Source organism: Drosophila takahashii, chromosome 2R, assembly GCF_030179915.1.
Source record: "Drosophila takahashii strain IR98-3 E-12201 chromosome 2R, DtakHiC1v2, whole genome shotgun sequence".
Lineage (NCBI taxonomy): Eukaryota > Metazoa > Arthropoda > Insecta > Diptera > Drosophilidae > Drosophila > Drosophila takahashii.
Window position 1 is genome coordinate 18,749,829 of NC_091679.1, and position 21,881 is coordinate 18,771,709.

A 21,881-nucleotide genomic window follows, 5' to 3' on the forward strand; every position below is an offset into this window, starting at 1 on the left:
GATAAAAATTGAAAAGATCGCCTTGACCTAGCCGTGTGATGCCCTCTGGACCTTAGCTACCTGATGTCCCAATCATGAACTTCTTGAGGTAGCGATCTTGCTCCTTGTAGTACCGGCTACCGTTATTTGAAATAACTTGTTTCCCTTTTGCGCACAGCCCGCTAAATCCTTCCACTCCTGCTTCAAAGTCCGTGGTTCCTGTTTGACTTCAAACTAGACTTTAACGTCCTGGCTCCGCCCTGCTGATTCTCCTGGGCACGTGGCACGCCTTTGCCGCTCCGCCAGTGAGAGCATCGATACCAATCAGCTTTTGGTAGCCCAGTGGGACTCCAGTTTAAGTTTCCGGCGTCGATTTTTCATTTGGTCTCACTGGGCACCGATACGCATCAGCTATCGATTGCCCACCGTGTGCCCATCGATCTCTCTATCGTCCAGTGCCAATCGACCGCCTAATCGAGGCGCCCCTTCCACAATTTATATTAAGTTTGTACAATTGCTTCTGTTTCTCTGGTTTTGTTTTTTGTTTTTTATGTTCCCTTTAGACGAACACGAAATTATCATCCTCCTAATTTACCACGTTGTACATCAAATATTAGTCTTCACGAGCCCTTTCGCGTTCTTTCTAATAATTATAAGACCCTTTATCATTTAATTTGCATCTCAACTTTTATCCAGGTATTAAAAACTAATATTTTAACTCATCTGCTTCACTCCCAATTGCTTCTTTACGCTTTTAATATGTGTCCCGTCTTTATTTGTTTTATGTATTCTTCCTCGCGAACTCGCATTCTTGCCCAAATTGATAAAAGGGTCCCGCGCGTAACAATCACGTGCCGTTGGGCCTCTTGTTTGTACTGCTCGTAGTGCATATATATATATATATATATCACTTACGGTAAAGCCCTAAAGCTGTACCGCTTTCCCCCGTTTATAGTTTTTCCGGCGTGGCGTAATATGGGAAGACTCTGAAGAGATGCCTGACGACGAACCCTGTACGGGTTTCCTTGGACCATCTGTTGATATCTATCTCTGTGCCTTCTTGTGCATTCTTATTTCCCGCGGCGCGTTCACGGATGACTGACAAAAGGTGGACGACTAATCCGCTGCTACTGTTACTGTGTTTATACGATGCCGAATTCACGCTATCATTTCACGCTTTCGGCCGATTCGTGTCTGTATAAACGCCATTTCGTGAATTCGGCAACACACGAAAGTTGACTATGATTTCAGCCCAAAAGCGTGATTTGGTGATAAGCAATCTGGTAACTCTGTAAAAATGATCGACATTGCCAGATCGCTAGAAATCGAAGGCCTTTTATAGGCTATTTTTCTAATCAGTGGTATTAAAAATTAGTTATTTTTACCGGTCCGGCATCCCTATCAGCTGAGAGTAAATAAAAGCAAGAATTCTCGGCTGTAGTATAAACAGGGGCTATTTCTATATCGCGCTTTCAAGAAATCGTGATTCCTATCGTAAAAAACATAGTATGTGTGGCCTTGTGTATTCTGTGTATCTGTGGATCCTTGGGGTTTTCTTGAAGTATCCCTGAAGTTTCCTTGCAGTTTCCCTGGTTTTCCCTGCTACTGTGTGACTTTTTCTGGGCATATGCGTATCCTTGGAGTGTCCTTGAAGTGCCCTTGGAGTTTCCTTGCAGTTTACCTGGAGTATCGTATCGAATCCTTCGGCAGCTTTTGATAAATGGTGTTCTTTGATCGACACAACGTCACCCTCCGTTGGCCTTCATTGCCTTCTCCTTAGATTATAATGTCTAGCCTGATCCTGGGAGCCTCTCTTAAGATTTTGCCCTACGATCTCGAAGATTTCCCTGAGTTTGTTTGCATTTTCATCGGGGTCTCTTTATCGTATAGGGCGCTCGGTAATCTTGGCTCTTGGGAAATAAACGAAGGGGTGTAGCCAATGGATTCTGAAATGATCGTGCTCATTAAGAGCATGATTTCAGTCTATTTTTCGTTCCAGAATCTCTGGTCCTGCCCTGCGAACTGCGCTATTATTGTTTCGGTCGGGTTCTTTTGCGATGTGTATGAAACTGTGAACTATTGCCTGATACCCATCTCGGCCAGGAATCTCTTAAAGATTCGGCTGGCAAATTGTACTCCGTTGTCCGTTATGACTACCTTCGGAAGCCCATACCTTGCGATTATGCGTTCACTCTAACTCTAACTCTAACGGCACTAACTCAGTCCACTTAGATAAACCGGTCTATTAGTACTAGCAGCATTTGGTTGCCATGCTTTGACCGCGGCAAGGTTTCGACGAAGTCCGCACATACCGCAACCCATGGTTTTTCTGGCACCTGCATTTTGCCAGCCGCCTGAATTTAATTTTGCTTGAATCTCATGCATCATCTTCTCACGTGGGCTCGGGCATAGCCTGGCAGTAGTATCGGGCTGCCAGAGGTGATATTGTCCTTCAGCTTCCTACGTGTGAATCTGATGTTGAACTAAGCACCTTTTCCTGGTTTTTCCGGTTGGGTTTTTATCTTTTTACGCATTTTCTGGTTCCAGATGCATTCTGCAGAAGCTCCCGCGGCCGATTTCTCCTTAATGCCTTATAGCGTCTCTGGTAGTGACTTCCTTGACAAAGCGCCCACCACGTTGAGCTGTCCTTTCCTGAACGCTATATCGGTCTTCAACTCAATGGCCCATCTGGCGATCCTTCCCAAGGGCTTCTTTCTATGCTGTTAAGCCATAGTGGTAATCTTCCAGATATGGCTTGAGCTTTCGGAGCGCCCAGACGATTGCCAATCACTCCTTCTTGGTCGTCGAGTAATTCTTCTCAGCGAGATACCAATAACCAATAACCAACTTCCCACACCCTTTCACCTATAGGTTTTATCCCGAAAATAGACAAGCATAAGTCGGTTGCGGGCTGCCAAACACCCCGCACCCATTAAATATAGAGCTTTTTTTTGTCCGAGATTTTATATGCATGTCAACAAGTTGGCATCCGGCGACTGAGCGCCAAGCCACTTGAGACATACACATACACATAGGCATATATATATATATACAAACCAGTATTGTACAATACATAAGTTGCTCCCGGTGTGCAGCGTCGCACAGTGGCGCCTTGGTCCAAAAAACGTGCAATAAATCACTTTTTCGACTTTGTCCTAGAAAGTTGCGACCCATACCAATCGACAGGTAATTGATCCACTATTACAAATATGTAACCCTTTTTCAAATCAAATTTTTGTAAAAGATATGCATTTTCAAAGTTAAACAATTTTTCACTTAAAAAAAACACACAGTTTTTAGGTAATTTTTCGCACTTCTTAAAAACTAGGTATCGAATCGCTTTGCTTCTTTTTTCCACTAATTGGTGTGTTAGTTAAGAGTAAAAAAAGTAAAACATATTGCAGTTTGCCAGACGCATTTCTTAGTTATGCGTTATTTGCGAAACGTCAATTTTTTTCCATATTTTCCAACTTTGATGGAAAATAAAAAAAAATGTTTTCATTTTATATTTTTTATACTTCCGTAAAACGTTATTTGGACTTTCTTCTTGATATTAGGAAAGTTGTAGCTGCGTCCGCGGTTTTAAGAGCCAAAAAAGGTAAAAAAGTCATGTTCCCAGAAATAGCATATAGCGCAACCTTGTGAAAGATTTGTCCAAAACATTGTGTTAAAGTCCTGAAAATTTGATATTATGTTCAACAGCTCGATATAAGAAACTTATGTTCTACCACTTTTGGAAAAAAACCCGCTAGTTTATCGGAAAAACAGCTATAAATAGCTAAAATACGGAAGGCCGTAACTTCTAAACTACTGAAGCTTGTGCTATATCTCATTTGAAAGGTATTTTAAAATGCTTTAAGCGCCTTTTGTATGTAATTTGTGTAAATGTAATATTTAAAAAGATATGCACAAAACAAATTTTTTGTAAACTTTTTTTTTAGCCTTTTTTATTTTTCTCAAAAACGGTTTCGATTTCCTTTAAAACTGTATAGCCCTTGAGATTCCTTAAATTTTGGTATACAACATGTTACTGTAAAAAATCACGTTTAAAAGTTATTCAAAAACGAAAATAGCCACATTTGCCAGCTCAAAACAACTTACGCTGCCTAAGCATTGAATTTAGTATGTGCGAATCCAACTTGTATTTAAAGGTCATGGAATCACAACCTTGTCACAGAGTTAGAATCTAGTAATTATAGTCCAGAAATGTTAAGTCTATTGGATTTACCAAGTTTACCAAATTGTGACCATTATTTCAAAAAACATGAAATATAAAAATTTTTATTTTTAAAAAAAAACTTTAATTTTTTTTTTTTTTGTTTTTTTATTTTTTAAAAATTAAAAAATAAAAAAATAAACTAAACAAAACGTAATTTTTAAAAAAAAAAAATTTTTTTTTTAAAATTCCAATTTTTTATTTATTTTTTTTTAATAAGTTTTAAAAATTACAACATGAAAAAAGAAACTAAAAAAAACAAAAACTTTTTAAAAAAAAGTTTTTTTTTGTCGGAAAAAAATAGATTTGTTTTTAAATTCTGACTTTGCCGATTTGTAAGTACGCCTCTGCCACGCCCACTCCCTGTCTCAAGCAATAATTTGAAAGGTGGATCAATTATCTATCATTTGCCGTTTACAAAATTCAATTATCTTCACTGGTTCAAAAGTTATGATTTATTACCAAAAATAGTCAAAAGGCGCCACTGTGCGTCGGTTACAAGCACTTACTTGTACTTACTTACGTCCTCGGAATTATCCCCAAACAATTATCAAGAAAGCTACCCTCCAAACATTTTAGACGAGAGATGACTACTTGGAACCATTGAAGGGAAATTGCCGAGAGAGGACCCGGACTGGATCATCAAGAACATAATTGCAACTACTTCATGTGTTATCTTCGAAATAAAAAAAATGTCTACTAAAAATATTCTTCTGTGTTACCATCAATATACACGCCTTATCGCACGACTGGTAACTGACGCAGACGGACTTAACGTTAGACAGAAATAAGTGCTGACAATGAAGAAACTCGAAGGAGCTTTTGTTTTAATTACACTGTGCAACATCTAAAATTTACGACGATGGATGCTATATTTTTGAATTCGTTACGAATTCCCAAGCTAAACTGCATTTTCCAAAAACGCAAGGATTCTTAGCGAAAAGACCTCAAAGCTAGAAAAATGCTGAGGTTGGCCAACTTTTCGGAGGTCTCAGAGGCAAACGGATTCATGGTTTGTTTTGATGTTAAAGTTTTTTAAAAGATACACTATTAATCTTTCAAACCCCATACTTAGAATAATTTTGGGATTTTTTTTAAGGGAGAAACAAATTCTAGAAAACATGGTCAAAAAGTAGTAGTAGTAGTGTTACCTCCCAGTGTTTTCAAAAGTTTGTTGTTTTACTTTTCTTATCCAACTAGTCTAATAGCACAATTACAATCAATACAATAATAACAGAAAAAGATAAATTACAACAGCAGCAATACACTAGCTATGGCAGCTATACACTCAAAAAATTGTTTTCCCAAATTTTAGTAAATCGCCATAAAATAAAATATTTATTTTTGCTAATTTTGAAAATTTTCTGAATTTCAGAAATTGTTTTCTTGAACCTAGGAAAAAAGGCCATAGAACAGCGGTCGGCACACACATACGTTGACATTATGTTTTATATTTGTGTGAGTAATTTGCACTGGGCAGCTCATCGATGTGTGTGTGCAGACCGCTGTTCTACGTTATAGGTGTGCGAGCTGCGCGCCGGCAGAACAAAACCCTATGCTCACTTAATAGGGCGCTGCCGACCGCTGCCATAGAATCATAATTGCATTTCATTTCTTTTCTTTTCTTTTCTTTTCTTTTCTTTTCTTTTCTTTTCTTTTCTTTTCTTTTCTTTTCTTTTCTTTTCTTTTCTTTTCTTTTCTTTTCTTTTCTTTTCTTTTCTTTTCTTTTCTTTTCTTTTCTTTTCTTTTCTTTTCTTTTCTTTTCTTTTCTTTTCTTTTCTTTTCTTTTCTTTTCTTTTCTTTTCTTTTCTTTTCTTTTCTTTTCTTTTCTTTTCTTTTCTTTTCTTTTCTTTTATTTTCTTTTCTTTTCTTTTCTGTTCTGTTCGTTTCTGTTCTGTTCTTTTCTTTTCTTTTCTTTTCTTTTCTTTTCTTTTCTTTTCTTTTCTTTTCTTTTCTTTTCTGTTTAGGAAATATTTATATTTATTTGTATTTTTATTCCCTTGCAGAGGATATTATATTTTCAGTCAGAAGTGAAGGAGACCTTTCCGACCCCATAAAGTATATATATTTTTGATCAGCACCACTAGACGAGTCGATCTAGCCATTAGAGCTGACAAAAGATCGACTGAAGTCGACTACAAGTCGATAGTATGCTTTGCGATTGTTCAGTCGATTTTCAGTCGACTACTATCGACTTTTTTTTAAATCAAGTAACGTTTGTAGCTTATTTCTATAGTTTAACTCTAATATTTCTTTATAAAATCCAAAGAATCTTTCAATCTTTTCTTACCTGACGAACCGAACTCAAAGAATTGCTTTTAAAAGCACAGTCTCAAACCTTGTTCACGTGACCTCTGGTGTTCCGCAAGGGAGCCACCTTGGACCCTTACTGTTTGGAATTTTCATAAATGACTTGCCCCAAGTTGTTCTCTCTGCTCATGTTATGATGTATGCTGACGACGTAAAACTCTGTTTGCCGTTATCGAATCTCGATTCCCAGGCACTTTTGCAAGCTGATCTGAACAATCTGAATTCATGGTGCATCCAAAATTTGTTGTTTTTGAACAATTCTAAATGTAACTTTATGTCCTTTTATCGGAAGAAGCTTATCCTAACTACATATTCTATTGGGTCGAATGAACTTGAACGCATAAATTCCGTTACAGACCTTGGAGTGTTATTCAACCACAACTTAAATTTCTCTAATCACATTGGTATAATAGTTAGTAAAGCAAAAGGCGTTTTTGCCTTTGTTAAGCGTTGGTCGAAGGAATTTGAGGACCCCTACACCACAAAACATTTATACATTTCCTTGGTTCGTCCAATTCTTGAATACTGCTCGTGTGTTTGGTCACCCCAATATACCATTTATCAGGACCTTATCGAGTCGGTACAGAAACAGTTCCTTTTGTTTGCTCTACGTGGTTTAAACTGGGAAACACATCGACACCTGCCATCGTACGTGGATAGACTGCGTCTACTTAACCTGCCCTCCCTCAAGGATCGTCGAACGTGCCATGGTGTTATGTTCCTGCACAAATTAATTACTGGACTCGTAAATTCAAGCTACCTTCTTGGTCAAATTCGTTTCTCCATTCCTGTAAGGTCTACTCGGCACTTTCGACCAATTGCCCTCGATATTTGTAAAACTAACTTTGAGTTACATGATCCATTTCGCGTTTTATGTTCGCAATATAATGAACTGTATTTTTTGATATTCTCGGAATGCTCTGTTAATTTAATTGTAACAAACATCCTAACTTACCTGTCCCTGCCCCCTTCCACTTGATGTGAGTAGGGTACTATGTTTATGTTGGCAGATATTTGCTAACTTTAAATAAATAAATAAATAAATAAATAAATTATTTTTATTTAAAATGGAGAAGTTTTTCGCTGTTTCCAAAGAAAATGGTAAGTACAACTAAATTATTTAATCAGCATAACCTATTAGTTTGGTTACGAGTAGACTCTCAAAAAAAGGGAAACCGAAAGCTTCCGATGTTTGAACGAATGAGAACGAATGGGTCTCTAGTAATTAAAAATTTGACTTTTATGTATATTTAAATTTACATACAGACTGATGAAAAAAAAAACAAACAACACTATTTAAGGCTTTATTTATTATTTACTTGGAATAGAATTGATAAAAACTTTTCTTCTAATGTCAAATAACGACTAGTCGATAATATCGAAACAGTCGACTGAAATGCTGTCAAACAATCGACTGACTATACTATCGATAGTTTTGCAGCTCTACTAGCCATGTCCGTCTGTCCGTCTGTCCGTCTGTCTATCGGGATAAAACTTTCCCAAAAGACTTCTTTCTATTGCAGGTAGTATATAAGTTGGAACCGACCGGATCGGACAACTATATCTTATAGCTCCCAGAAAAAAAACAATCGACTGACTATACTATCGATAGTTTTGCAGCTCTACTAGCCATGTCCGTCTGTCCGTCTGTCCGTCTGTCTATCGGGATAAAACTTTCCCAAAAGACTTCTTTCTATTGCAGGTAGTATATAAGTTGGAACCGACCGGATCGGACAACTATATCTTATAGCTCCCAGAAAAAAAATCGTTAAAAAAATTCTAGCTTCGGTGTTTTTTGAAATATTACCTACTACTCTTGGGAATGTTATTTTTTAAATATTTCTGAATTTCGAATTAAATATTTAAAAAATCGGACGACTATATCATATAGCTGCCATAGGAACGATCGGAAAATTAATGGAAAAGTAATAGGAAATAAATTCTAGCTCCGTTGATTTTTATTGTATTCTCTTCTACTCTAGGATATGATTTTTTTTAATATTTCGGAATACGAAATTTAAAATATTTGCGATTTGCAAGTTAATAGGAATGATCTGCAAGGGTATATAAGCTTCGGCTGGCCGAAGCTAGCTTCCTTTCTTGTTTTTTATTTCTTTTCTCTTTTTTGTTCAGGATATATTTCTATATTTCTTTCTTGCTTTCTTTTCATTTCTTGTTTAGGAAATATAAATAATTTTACTCTTATCTTTCTTATTTTCTTTTTAAACCCTTGCAGAGGGTATTATAATTTCAGTCAGATGTTTACAACGCAATGAAGGAGATGTTTCCGATCACATAATGTCCGTTTCTATGCGAACTTATCTCTCAGTTTTGAAGCTATCGCGATGAAACTTTCCCGATAGCTTCTTTCTATTGCAGGTAGTACATATATTGGAGCGAGCCGGATCGGACCACTATATCTTAAGGCTCCCATAGGAATATTAAAACAAATATAAGAAAATTCATTGTAACTTTGTAGGAAGTAGGCGTTTTGATTTTTGATAACTTAAAAACAAAATTTAAATAGGCACGCTGAATCTGGAATCCCTGGAACTGCACCGAGTGAGCATTAAATTTTAGGTGTTTGCTTTATCTGCAAGGATATATAATCTTCGGCTGGCAGAAGCTAGCTTCCTTTCTTGTTTCTTTTTTGTTTAGGAAATAAAATAATAAAATAAAGAAGTAAGTATATATATATTTTTTGTTTGAATAAATACAATTTTCTAAAAATAAAAACAGTCCTTTCTTGTTGAAAAAAAAAAAAAATTTCATGGCAATTGTTCTTGATTTTGGTATTTCTGCTTTTCAGAAAATGTTTTTTAAATTTTAGAAAATTCTTTTCTAAAAATTTGGTAAATTGCTAAATCCGACTAAAGCTAAATCGACTGAAATCCATGACGAATTTCTTGATTCAATGGCGATTTCGGGATATTTTTTTTGGATGTGTATGATATAGTGATCCGATTTTTTAAAAATTTAGTTTAGAAATATTAAAAAAATAATGTTCCCAAGAGTAGAAGGTAATATTTAAAAAAACACCGAAGCTGGAATATTTACTAACGTTTTTTCCGATCTTTTCTACGGGAGCTTTAAGATATAGTTGTCTGATTCGGCCGGTTCCGACGTGATATAAATAAGAATATATATACGTCAAGAATATATATACTTTAGGGAGTCGGAAACGTCTCCTTCACTGCGTTGCAAACTTCTGACTGAAATCATTATACCCTCTGCAAGGGTATAAAAACAACCCTAGTTCAAACAGGCCAGTGCAATAGCATTTTACAGCACACCAAAACCTCCCCCATGCCCGCAACCAAAACCGGAACCTATGGATTTCGATCAGTCAGTTCGCTCGCGTCATAAAAATTAAATGAACAAGCCGTCAAATAATGATTTAGCAGGAAAAAGACCTCTCTGCACTGCCAACGCACAGTGGCGCCTTGGGCCAAAAAACGTGCAAAAAAACAATATTTGAACTTTGTCCCAGAAAGTTAAGACCCATTCCAATCGAGAGGTAGTGCGTAACACTAATGCGTAACCCTTTTTTCAAATCAAACAATTTTTGTAAAGGATATTCCCCTTCAAAGTTGATTGGTGTGTTAGTTAAGACCTAGTTAAGAGCTGTGTTAGTTTTCGATAGAGGATTAAAATATATAAATGGGGGTTTTGCTTGTTTTTTTAATCTCTTAACGTTTATTTTTAATCATTTTTTTTTAGAATTAAGCTTCGTTTTTTAATTTATGCAGCACTTGAGACTTTTAGTTATTTTAGGTATTTTAATATCTGGTATGCAACTTTTTTGGGACATCTTAATATCTTTCAGAAAAATATTTTTAAAAATTTGTAATTTTTAAATGAAGTATTTTTTAAAGGAATTTTAAATTAAAAAATTATGTTTGCCGGAATACACGCGGTTTCTGAATAAAAAAGTTATCCTCATACTGCTTCATCAATTCTTCACAATGTGGTAAAATAAAATTTTTGTAATCGCTAGACCTACTAGTAAAGACAACGATTTTTCTTTAGCAACTTAGCATAAAGCAACAACAGCGCAAAGTGTAAAAAGAGAACAGCAATACGAGCACCGGAGAGCGCGAATATTGCTTTCCCTTACCCAGGTTATTAATTGACCGAACAAGAAAGGAAGCTAGCTTCGGCCAGCCGAAGCTTATATACCCTTGTAGATTAAAGAATGCTTACTCGGTGCAGTTCCAGGGATTCCAGATTCAGCGTTTCTATTTATTTAAATTTTGTTTTTAAGTAGTCAAGAATCAAAACGCCTACTTCATACAAAGTTACAATGAATTCTCTTATATTTGTTTGAATATTCCTATGGGAGCCTTAAGATATAGTGGTCCGATCCGGCTCGCTCCGACATATGTACTACCTGCAATAGAAAGAAGACTTTCGGGAAAGTTTCATCGCAATAGCTTCAAAACTGAGAGACTAGTTCGCATAGAAACGGACAGATGGACTCGGCTATTGGTGCTGATTAAGAATATATATACTTTATGTGGTCGAAAACGTCTCCTTCACTGCGTTGCAAACATCTGACTGAAATTATAATACCCTCTACAAGGGTATAAAAATATAACCTTGCACAGGTAGGCTGGAATTTCACCCTTACATGCTCGGATAAGGTGTATGGAGCTCTTGCTGAAACTAGCGTATACTATTCCAAACGAAAATTAATACTTTGAAGAAAACACATCAAACAAGGATAAGGAAAGCATCAGAAAGAAGAGAATACAGAACGAGATTTTCAAGCAAGTTGGATTAAAAGTAAATGCGGATACGGAAACTAAAATAATGAAAATACTTCGAGGAGATTTTTGAACAACATGAAGTTGTAACTCGATTCACTGGAATTAACAATGAAATAGTTAAAGGGTTGGCAACCATTTTAAATGTTTTAAACTGCAAGGGAAAGGTTAACTCTACAAAATATGGAGAATATGCCTTACTTATAGATAAATTGTATCCACAAAATAAATTGACCCAGACAGTCCATAAGATATTGGCGCATGGAAAAGAAATAATCGAATACCAGTGTTTGCCAATTGAAGAGCTTTCCGAAGAAACGCAGGAATCGCTAAACAAATATGATAACAAATACAGATTTCTGAATACATTTAAGACATCAAGAATGAGGGAAATGAGGATCTGTTCAATACGTTGCACATTGGGATGAAAAGCCTTTTTTTTTGGCATAAAGTCAAAAATTATTTTTTAAAATTTTTTTTTTTTATCCGTTAAAAAAATGTTTAACTAACATAAAACTATTTATACCCGTTACTCGTAGAGTAAAAGGGTATATTGTATTCGTGCAAAAGTATGTAACAGCCAGAAGAAGCGTTTCCGACCCCATAAAGTATATATATTCTTGATCAGGGGCACTAGCCGAGTCGATCTAGCCATGTCCATCTGCCCGTCTCTCCGTCTGTCCGTCTGTATGAACGCTGAGATCTCAGAAACTACAAAAGCTAGAAGGTTGAGATTTCCCACACATATTCTTTGGCTTCCTACGCAGCGCAAGTTTATTTTAGCCGAGCGCCACGCCCCCTCTAACGCCCACAATCGCCCACTAACGATTTTAAAATGTGTCTGGCGCCCACATCTTTAAAGATTTCCGAGAAGTATAAATGCAATTTTGTTGTGTATATTTATACCTATCGAAATGTAGAAGATATTTTTTAAATCGGACCATCCATTAAAAAGTTATACGCAATAAAAAAAACCTTTTATATATCTTTCTCCCTCGCACTTCCTTTAGCTAAGGTTCGATTATTAGATAGTCGAGACACCAACCCGAGCACAGCGTTCGCACTCCCTTTAGCTGAGTGACGGGTATTAGATAGTCGGGGTACCAACTCGACTATAGCGTTCCCTCTTGTTTTGAAATATTTTTGTGACCATCCTGGGCTTTTTGCCAGGTCTCTAAAGTCAGCGGTTCGAGTTAAGTTGCGTGCGCCTAAATTTTTCTACGAAGTGTCACAAAAGTTTAATTATTTATTCTTTTGCAAATATCGCGCATTCTTTTCGGCTAAATTACGGAAAATCTTCTGCACACTTAGACCTCTGTGGGTCCATTGTGGTACCGTATGATCTCTATTTTTGGGTCCCCTATCCGTTAAGGGTCAGCCTGTAGGTTGGTCGATCAGCAAGTCCCCCATCCGGAGGATTTAATAAAAGACTCTTCAGATTAATCTGCGAAATTTCGGTCAGGTCATTTATGAAAGGATATCCTAAGTGTTTCAGTCTAAGCCTGCATAGGGCTGGGCATGAACAGAGTAGGTGTTCCACCGTTTCCTCTTCTTCCTCATCCCTGCAGCTTCTACAGAAATCATTTTTTGGGGCTTTTAGCCTGCCGGCGTGTGCGCCAACGAGCCAGTGGCCTGTGAGTACTCGAATTAGCATGCCACACTCAGTGCGGCTGAAATTCAGTAGCTCTGATGTTTTCTTATTGTTTATTGCAGGCCATGTCTGGTGAGAGATTCGGCACTGCGGTGTGTTTTACCAATTGGTTTTGGCTAATTTGCAGAAATGGTTTCTAATAATTAGCTTACAGGTAGCCATAGGCATGCCAACATTCTCCTTTCCTGGAAGGAGAGGTATGGTGGTGCCTTGCCTGGCTAGCTCGTCTGCTATACAGTTGCCTACGATATCCCGGTGACCCGGAACCCATATAAGGCTGACAGTAAACTGAATAGCCATCTCGTGAAGAGATTTGCGACAGTCTGCTATTGTTCGGGAGTTTGTATTCGTCGAGTATATTGATTTAATAGCCGCTTGGCTATCACTATATATGTTTATGTGTCTGTTCTGGGTGTTTAAGCCTCTTAAACAGACGAGTGCTTCCATTATAGCATACACTTCCGCTTGGAAGACACTGCAGTGGTCAGGAAGTCTGAATGACTGCCTGATCTCTAATTGCTCGGAGTATATGCCTCCACCTACGTGTCCGTCGAGTTTGGAGCCGTCTGTATATATACAGATTGCGTCTATTGAGCCCGGTCGGCCCCGATCCCATGCTTCCCTGCCTGGGATCAGAGCTTCGAAGGGCGTGTGACTGTATTCACGGGTTTTACATAGATCCGTTTTTGGCGGGATCAAATTGTCATGCTGAAGAATCTTAGCGTGACCATACATTTGGGATTTCCATTGCCCCGTATCCCTTAGTCGATTGGCTGCCGATTTCGCCCTTTCCATGCCTGATAAGTCCAGGCTCTGGAGGTTCAAGATCGCATTCAGCGCTTCGTTTGGGGTAGTTCGAAGGGCTCCACTAATACACAAAGCCGCCATGCGCTGTACTTTGTTAAGGGGAGTTAGGATACATTGTTTGTGTAGAGCGGTCCACCACAAAGCCACACCATATAGTAGGATTGGCTTGACTACCGCTGTGTATATCCAATTGACGATTTTAGGGGACATACCCCATCTTAGCCCGATTGCTTTTTTACAAGAGTAAAGTGCAATGGTCGCTTTCTTGGTTCTCTCTTGGTTGTTTAAGCCCCATTTAAGACGCTTATCTAATACTAACCCCAAGTATCTTGCGTGATCGCTAAAGGAGAGATTACAGTTGTTTAAAGTGGGTGGGTTGAGTTTTGGGATTTTGTATCTATTTGTGAAAAGGACTAGTTCCGTTTTTGAGGGATTTGGGGTCCGTTTTTTGTAGTCCATTCCGATAGTGTCTTTAGTTTTGCGGTCATAAGATCGCATAGCGTTTGTGGATACTTACCATTAAAAATGATAGCGACATCGTCTGCGTATGCCACTATCTTACAGCCTCCTCCTTCGAGAATCCGCAGTAGTTTATTTACCGCGATATTCCATAAGAGGGGTGATAGTACACCTCCTTGCGGAGTGCCTCTGTTCACTAGTCTAGTCTGGGAAGAGGTCCCTAGTGTGGCCGTGACCAGTCTGCTTATCAGCAATTTGTGGATCAGCCCCACCAGCGGTGGCTCAACCCCTAGTTCAGTGAGGGATTCTGTTATTGCCGTGGGAAGCACTTTGTTGAAAGCTCCTTCTATGTCAAGGAAGGCGATCAAGGTGTATTCTTGTATACTAAGTGATTTCTCGATGTTGCTTACTACCAAGTGTAGCGCCGATTCGGTCGATTTACCTTTGGTGTATGCGTGTTGCGCCTTTGATATCTGTGTGGGGTCAATGATGTCTCTAGACCTATCAGTCTTTCTAGGATTTTTAGCAGGAATGATGTCAGACTTATCGGTCTAAAATCCTTCGCTGTAGTATGGGTGGCCTTCCCTGCCTTAGGGACGAAAACGACTTTCGTTTTCCGCCACGCTGTAGGTAGTGTTCCTACTGCAAGAATGGTCTGGAAGATTTTTCTCAGCCACTTTATAGCTAGCTGTCCTGCTTGCTGAATATGTGCAGGTGTTATATTGTCCGGTCCCGGCGATTTGTACGGTTTAAAACTAGGAATGGACCAGTTTATATTACGGTCTGATAGTAGGAGATTAAGGTTTATTCCTTCTCCAGTGTATTTTCCTGGGGGCGTAGGTGACACGAGGGACAAAGTTGTCTCTAAAAACCTGTGATCTGAAAATGAGTGCTCGTCGGAGACAGCCCAGTTTGTGACTGTGCTTATGAGTGAATCTGATGCCAGGGTTAGATCTATAATCGTTTGGCACGTTTTTGTTATAAAAGTAGGTGTATTTCCCCTGTTACAAAGAAATAAGTTCGAATTTAGAATGAAATCAAATAAAGACTCACCTCTTTCGTTGTTGATAGGGCAGCCCCACTAAGTATGGTGGGCATTTGCATCGCATCCTATTACCGAACCTTTCTTAAGCTCTTCACATTCCTGTACCAGTCCTCTGACTAGCGCGTCTGGGGGGTCTACCTTTTCAAAAGCCATGTAGGCCGATAGCATCCTAATAGAGCCGCCTGTAGCCAGGCGAAGCAAAAGGGCAGCGGACGCTGCTTTACTGTGATGTAGGTTGATCTGCAGGAGTCTTAGCGACATCCCCAGCTGCAACCTCCACGACAGTAACGTCGGCCTCCGAGCCGCTCAGGTCCACTTCATCGATTGCCGGTCCCATCGCTCGCATCTCTCTACTCAGCGAAGAGTCGGTTGAGTAGCCGTCCTCCGGCATGCCAGGGGCCTCCACTTCCTCCGCAAGCACCTGCTCAGCTGGGTTGCCGGCAGGACTTCCCGAGGAATTAGAGTCCCCTTTATTGATTTTTATATGTATGGCACTGAAACCATAGTTGAGCGTTCCCCGAGCAGCCTCTATGGGAGCGACCGACTCCTTATTTAGTAACACGATCGCTTGGTTCACGTCACCTGCGTGCTCCTCCACCTTATCGACTTTCCAGTCATTTGTGGGGAGATGTGGGTTGCATTCCTGCAACATATAAAGGATGTCCTCCGGTGATATGATTGCTGCTGGGAGCCAAATTCTGGCTCGTGGTCTACTGGGGACGTCACACCAATCTAGTGCGACTATGTTCGCCCCTTCGTAAACTGCTCCGAGCTGTGCTACCGCCTGTTTGTATAGGTCAGCTGATCGCTGATTATCGCAGGCCACCCCTTTTACACTGCCCTGGTAGCAGCCCGCGTCCATACAGCAAAGCGATGAACCGGGCTTCTCGCGTACCATACGCAGGAAAATAAGAGACGGCTTGGACTCAACCGCCTTCTATTGTTTCTGGGTATCCTGTTCTCCGGATTTCCCCTGTCTATAAGTCCAAGTAGCACCCGATCTTTGGTAATCTCGGCAAAGGAGACCAATGGCTGGATCTTCGATCTCTTCGCCGACGGACCGGGCAGCGCTATGGAGCGTTGCCTCTTCGCCTGAGCACCTTCTTGCTGGGGCTTCTCTAGCCCATAGTTAGGAAACACCGTCCTTGCCCACTCTACCTTCTTTAGCCATTCGGGCGAAGGCGTAGCGACATTGCTTCTGGCATGCGAGCGCAGGGTTTGGGCGGCAGTCCGTCTCTCTGCGTACGTGAACTTCTTGACACCAGCGGGTGACCCGATCGACTTTACTGCGCCTACCGCTGGTTTTGGCGTAGATGCGCACATAGAGGAGGCGTTAGCGACAGTCTTTCTGTCCCCCGACATCCCTAGTTTGGGATGGGGCCCCTTCTGAGCCCTACTGGTGCCTGCAATGGAACCATCGTTCGTCTTTGCAGCGCCGAGCTGCGGAGAAGGGGAAAGGTCCGCCCGGGCAGAGATCCGCGGTACCCGGGTAAGGGGGTAGATAGAACAGGGGGTCGCCATCTCCCTGAGCCCACCGTTTGAGACTGAGCTAGTTGTTGATCCGGGCCCCAGGCTGACTCTTGGCACGGTCCAAATTACACCGTAGTCCGGCCCGGAGTGAGATGTTGTTTGGGAGAGGAAGTGGGTAGGTGGTGTGTGGGGGATATTGGGTTTGTGTAAAGCAACTGTTTAGATGCGGCTGAACAAATCGCATCGTCGGTATTGCGTCGTTGCAAGATACCCGCTGGCTTGTCCGCGACTGCTTATTTGCTGAGGTTTCCGTCCACGATTCCGTGTTTGACTTCCACCTCCGGCTTATTTGTAGTTGGCCTCGAGTGAGGTCGTCCGCTATCCGCAACCTGCGACCCGCTCGGTCGCCCCCGCTAGGCGGCTTCAGAACCATCTCACAAGTTTCTCAGACCGATAACAAAATAACAAAAGAATATGTAAATTTTAAATTCATATATATTTTTATTTTTTTTTAACTTTTTGACCTGAAAGAAATAGCTGAAAAAATTACCCATCCCCCCAAACAAAAGAAGATACAAATTTGAATTTAGGACATGAATTTAGCTCATGTTTATTTGGAAATTTGTAACAGGCTTTTCTTATACACTAAATATCCGTCTCGATGATTTTTATAGAAAAAGCTGGCATACGCATTTTCCCCGAATCCATTATTACAAAACGTAAAATGATTACCATATACCGTTTTGTTAAGATCGTCTTCTCCTTTATCCATGAACATATTCCTTGTATCAATGAGAATTATTAATTCGGTTAATTAATCCACTTTGCCTGTTAGCCATTGTATATGTATAAGTGTTAGACCATAGTTCCATTGCAAAAATTTAAAATATTGTCTGCATAATTCAGAGCACAAATACCAGTAGTATATAAATGAGAGTTCTGAATCGTATTTAATTTGGGTTCTGGATCTAAAGTGAAGGGAGAGGTAAATAATTATGCTAATTAGGGTAATAAATCAGGACAATGTGACAGGTGTGGGAGGTAATTAAAGTTAATGGGTGCGTGACGAGTGATCGTAAATTAGGGTCCACAATAGTTATATCCAGCTTTTGTATCTAGGATTTGTATTCAGCAATCAGATCCCGAAATTCGGTCCAAAAATCGGGACTCTTATTTTGTTACTGGTGAAAAAATCACCCATTCCCCAAACAAAAGAAGATACAAATTTTAATTTCAAATGTATATATATATTTTTTTTCTTTTTTTATTTTTTTTTAACTTTTTGACCTGAAAGAAATAGCTGAAAAAATCACCCACACCCAATAACAAAAGAGTATGTAAATTTTAAATTCAAATATATTTTTTTATTGTTTAACTATTTATTTATTTTCAAATTTAAGGTCAAGTTTAATATATTTGTTAATTAATTCATTAGCTTGTAATCTAAGGTTTGGTGCCTGGTGACATTGGCAACTATACGGGCCCTCTCTCACATTATCGTCGGCCCAGGGACATGATAGCATATGTATGCCATATTCTTGGTGAAGATTCTATGGACAAGTCCACCTGCGTGGCAAAAGTTATTGTTTTTGTGAATCCGGCTTCTATAGTCGCGGTGCTCGAACGCTCCGTTAGTTGTGCTTATCGCGAAAACAAGTGGAACAGAAAGTCAAAACTTACAGTTGCAATTGTTGTTCTTGCAAATCTATTTTGTTCAGATTCGAAATCAGTTTCAAAGTGAGCTACAAATTAATATTTTCATCCCAAATAAAAGAAAAAATAAACTTGATATTTGTTTGCCTCTCGGTGGGTTCGAACCCGGTCCCGTCTGATTGCGGGGCTTGCACCTTGCCCTCTGGGCTACGATCGCCTTTTCGGAATTCGGGCAAAGCGCCCCTGTATGCAAATTGTCGGTAAAGCAGTGCACAATATCACTTCATAACACCAATAATGCGCTATGGGTAAAAATCCCAATTTTGGTGCATAAACCTATTTATTTTGTGAGGAGTTAAATAACTCCGCACAAATAAACACAAGAAATACATGGAGACCGGCCGCACTTTGGACTTTAGTGTAGTGCCGTGTGCAGAGGGCGAAAGGTCGAACGGTAAAACCGTGCACTTTGGACCCTGAAGTGGAGAGTTGGAGAGAGAGTTGGGAGAGTACCAACCAAGAGAGAGAGAGCAAAGAGAGGCGTCAGAGCGAGACGGCACTAGCCTGAGGGAGAGACGAGAGAGCGCAGGCGTGCCGTGAGCAAGGAATTAACGGTACAGCGCCGCACTTTGGACCCTAGAGTGGTGCCGTGCACAGAGGGCGAAAGGTCGAACGGTAAAACCGTGCACTTTGAACCCTGAATTGGAGAGATGAAAAGGAGAGGCCGAGGATTAACGGGACCCGGAGGCCTATATAAGCGGGCTCTGCGCTGGAGTCGGGACCAGTCATCGAGCATCAAATCGCAAGTGAACAATGTATAGTAAAGTCAAAGTCAAGGAGAAACCGCCGTGGAAAACCAGCAAGGAGCAAGATCGCTACGTCAAGACGTTCCGGACCAGGCTAGCTGTGCTGGCTGTAATACCGACTAGTCCGGCTACATTGGGTGTAATACCGATTAGTCCAGCTGCGTCGGCCGTAACACCGATCAGTTGAGCAGAACATAGGCAGACTTGGCACGGGCATCCCACCAGCAGAGTGTTGGGCACGAGCAGACCTCAAGGGAGCAACGCAGGACAACGCAGCCACGAGTCGCCCAGGACATCGACGAGGACAAGCATCCAGGGACCGCACGGAGAACCAGACATCAGGTACGATCGCAACAGCCAGGAGGGAAGGTTCGGGTGGAACGTTCGTCTTTCTCTGGGCGTTTGCTACAGGGACTGCTGGCGTAAACCGGCCGTAGTACCGGGACAGAGCAAGGGACAGAAGACTGCGGCTGGCAGGACGAAGGTCTTGCAAGCGTGGTGCCTGTTCACCCTAGTCTGAGAACGGTGACGCTTCCCTCAGCCCAACAACCCAACTCCACGCCCTCGTCTACGAGTGGCAGCGAAAGTACCCGGTGCATTCAGGAGCACCTGCAACGAGGAACTACGGATCGGAGTCGCAGGAGCATCGTCAGCACGAGTCACAATAATTATTTTAAAACCAGAGCCGTAAATAAACCCCTCCTTGAACTGAAGTCTGAAATGTTTTACTGTTAACCGGGCGGTCACGTTTATATAAATTTGGTGGGACGAACACACAAATCTACTGAGCTAGCCGCACGGTCTTCGTAGCGAGCAAACCGTAAAAATCAGTTCGTTACAATTTTCATAATTTATTTTTATGAATGAACCATACTAAACGATTCTAGACATCTTCATTTGAAGAAAACCGCCTTCCAAAAATTTTTGGTGGCAAATCTGCAGCTTTGCCACTGCAACAAAGTTGCCTGATAGAGAGACCTAGCAGCGTCGAAAAATTCAGAAAAAAATAACTTTTTAATAAATGGTCCGATTTGAAAAATGACTTCTACATTTCGATAGGTATAAATATACACAACAAAATTGCATTTATACTTCTCGGAAATCTTTAAAGGTGTGGGCGCCAGACACATTTTAAAATTGTGTGCGTTAGATGGAACGTGGCGCCCGACTAAAATAAACTTGCGCTGCGTAGGAAGCCCAAGAATATGTGTGGAAAATCTCAACCTTCTAGCTTTTGTAGTTTCTGAGATCTCAGCGTTCATACGGACGGACAGACGGACATGGCTATATCGACTCGGCTAGTGACGCTGATCCTTTAAAACCTTTAAAAAACCTTAAACCTTTAAAACAGATCAGTTCAAACAGCTCACAACAACAAAACAAACAAGTCAAACAGCTCATTTTACTCGGACAACTCGAACAGCTCGAGTCTAGTGTCACACGGTCTAGTGTCAAATATTTCCGGTTGATAATTCATTTATAATAAGAGAACAAATATATCGTTTATCCTTTAATGTTAAATTTTTTAGGTGAAGATAGTGTAATATTCTTTTATAGTTATGGTGGTCAAAAAGCATGGTGGTCAAAAATCGCGAAAATATGATCCTCAATGGATCTTAAGAACCTTGTAATTTCGGTTACAAGAACTATCGAACCCAACAATGCCTTCCCATTCTCAAGATATCGCGGTCCATCGAGGATAACTTTTCCCACAACCAATCTTGAACAATACATATGTTGCATTTTCATTACCTTAAGAATTCGCGGAAAAGCGAAAGTATAGTATGGCTCAATGTAACGAATATGCGAAAGAATATAAACTTATTTTAAAGAAGATAATGGTATTGATATGTACATACAGAACAAGAATTTAATTTTTCACCTCTGTTCCTTCATAACATTTTTTGGCTCTGTTCTTACATAACATTTCAGTCCTGTTCCGAGATAACATTTTTTAGCTATGTCCGGATACTTGATCTGCTAAACATGATCTATGGGCTACTATACTTGCTTTTTATACCCTTGTAGAGGGTATTATAATTTCAGTCAGATGTTTGCAACGCAGTGAAGGAGACGTTTCCGACCACATCAAGTATATATATTCTTGATCAGCACCAATAGCCGAGTCTATCTAGCCATGTTCGTCTGTCCGTCTGTCCGTTTCTATGCGAACTAGTCTCTCAGTTTTAAAGCTATCGCGATGAAACTTTCCCGAAAGTCTTCTTTCTATTGCAGGGAGTACATATGTCGGAGCGAGCCGGATCGGACCACTATATCTTAAGGCTCCCATAGGAATATTCAAACAAGTATAAGAAAATTCATTGTAACTTTGTAGGAAGTAGGCGTTTTGATTCTTGACTACTTAAAAACAAAATTTAAATAAATTGAAACGCTGAATCTGGAATCCTTGGAACTGCACCGAGTGAGCATTGTTTAATATGCAAGGGTATTGTTGAGTTGCCTGGCTGTGAATACGCTTTTAACAGCGCCCAAAGGAATACACGAGGTTAATGTTCAATGATTCACTTTATTATAACTATTTGGTGCGCTTTGAAACGTCGTCTCCAAATATCAGCAGCAAACTGTCGCTCGCTTTGCATGGCTGTACGTCGCGGCCTCGCATACACAAAAGCTCCGCAAGTAACGGTTCTGTTACGCAGCTGATTTGGAGATGGAATACCCTTTAATCGGGCTTATTGGTTTTAGGCAAGATTTCGGC

At 40.2% G+C, this 21,881-nt stretch overlaps 1 protein-coding gene across 2 annotated transcripts in view; it reads left to right on the forward strand.

The window, feature by feature from the left end:
- The window catches only part of Ir41a (Ionotropic receptor 41a), a 441,646-nt gene that overhangs the window by 356,318 nt on the left and 63,447 nt on the right, over positions 1-21,881 (forward strand). Inside the window, exon 7 of one of the 2 annotated variants that reach the window (XR_011418139.1) lies at positions 4,775-4,842. The exons of the other annotated variant lie outside the window; for it this stretch is intronic. The gene's annotated coding sequence lies outside the window, so the exon portion shown is untranslated. Of the gene's footprint in view, positions 1-4,774; positions 4,843-21,881 lie in introns of those variants that run through there. 2 annotated transcript variants of the gene reach the window in all.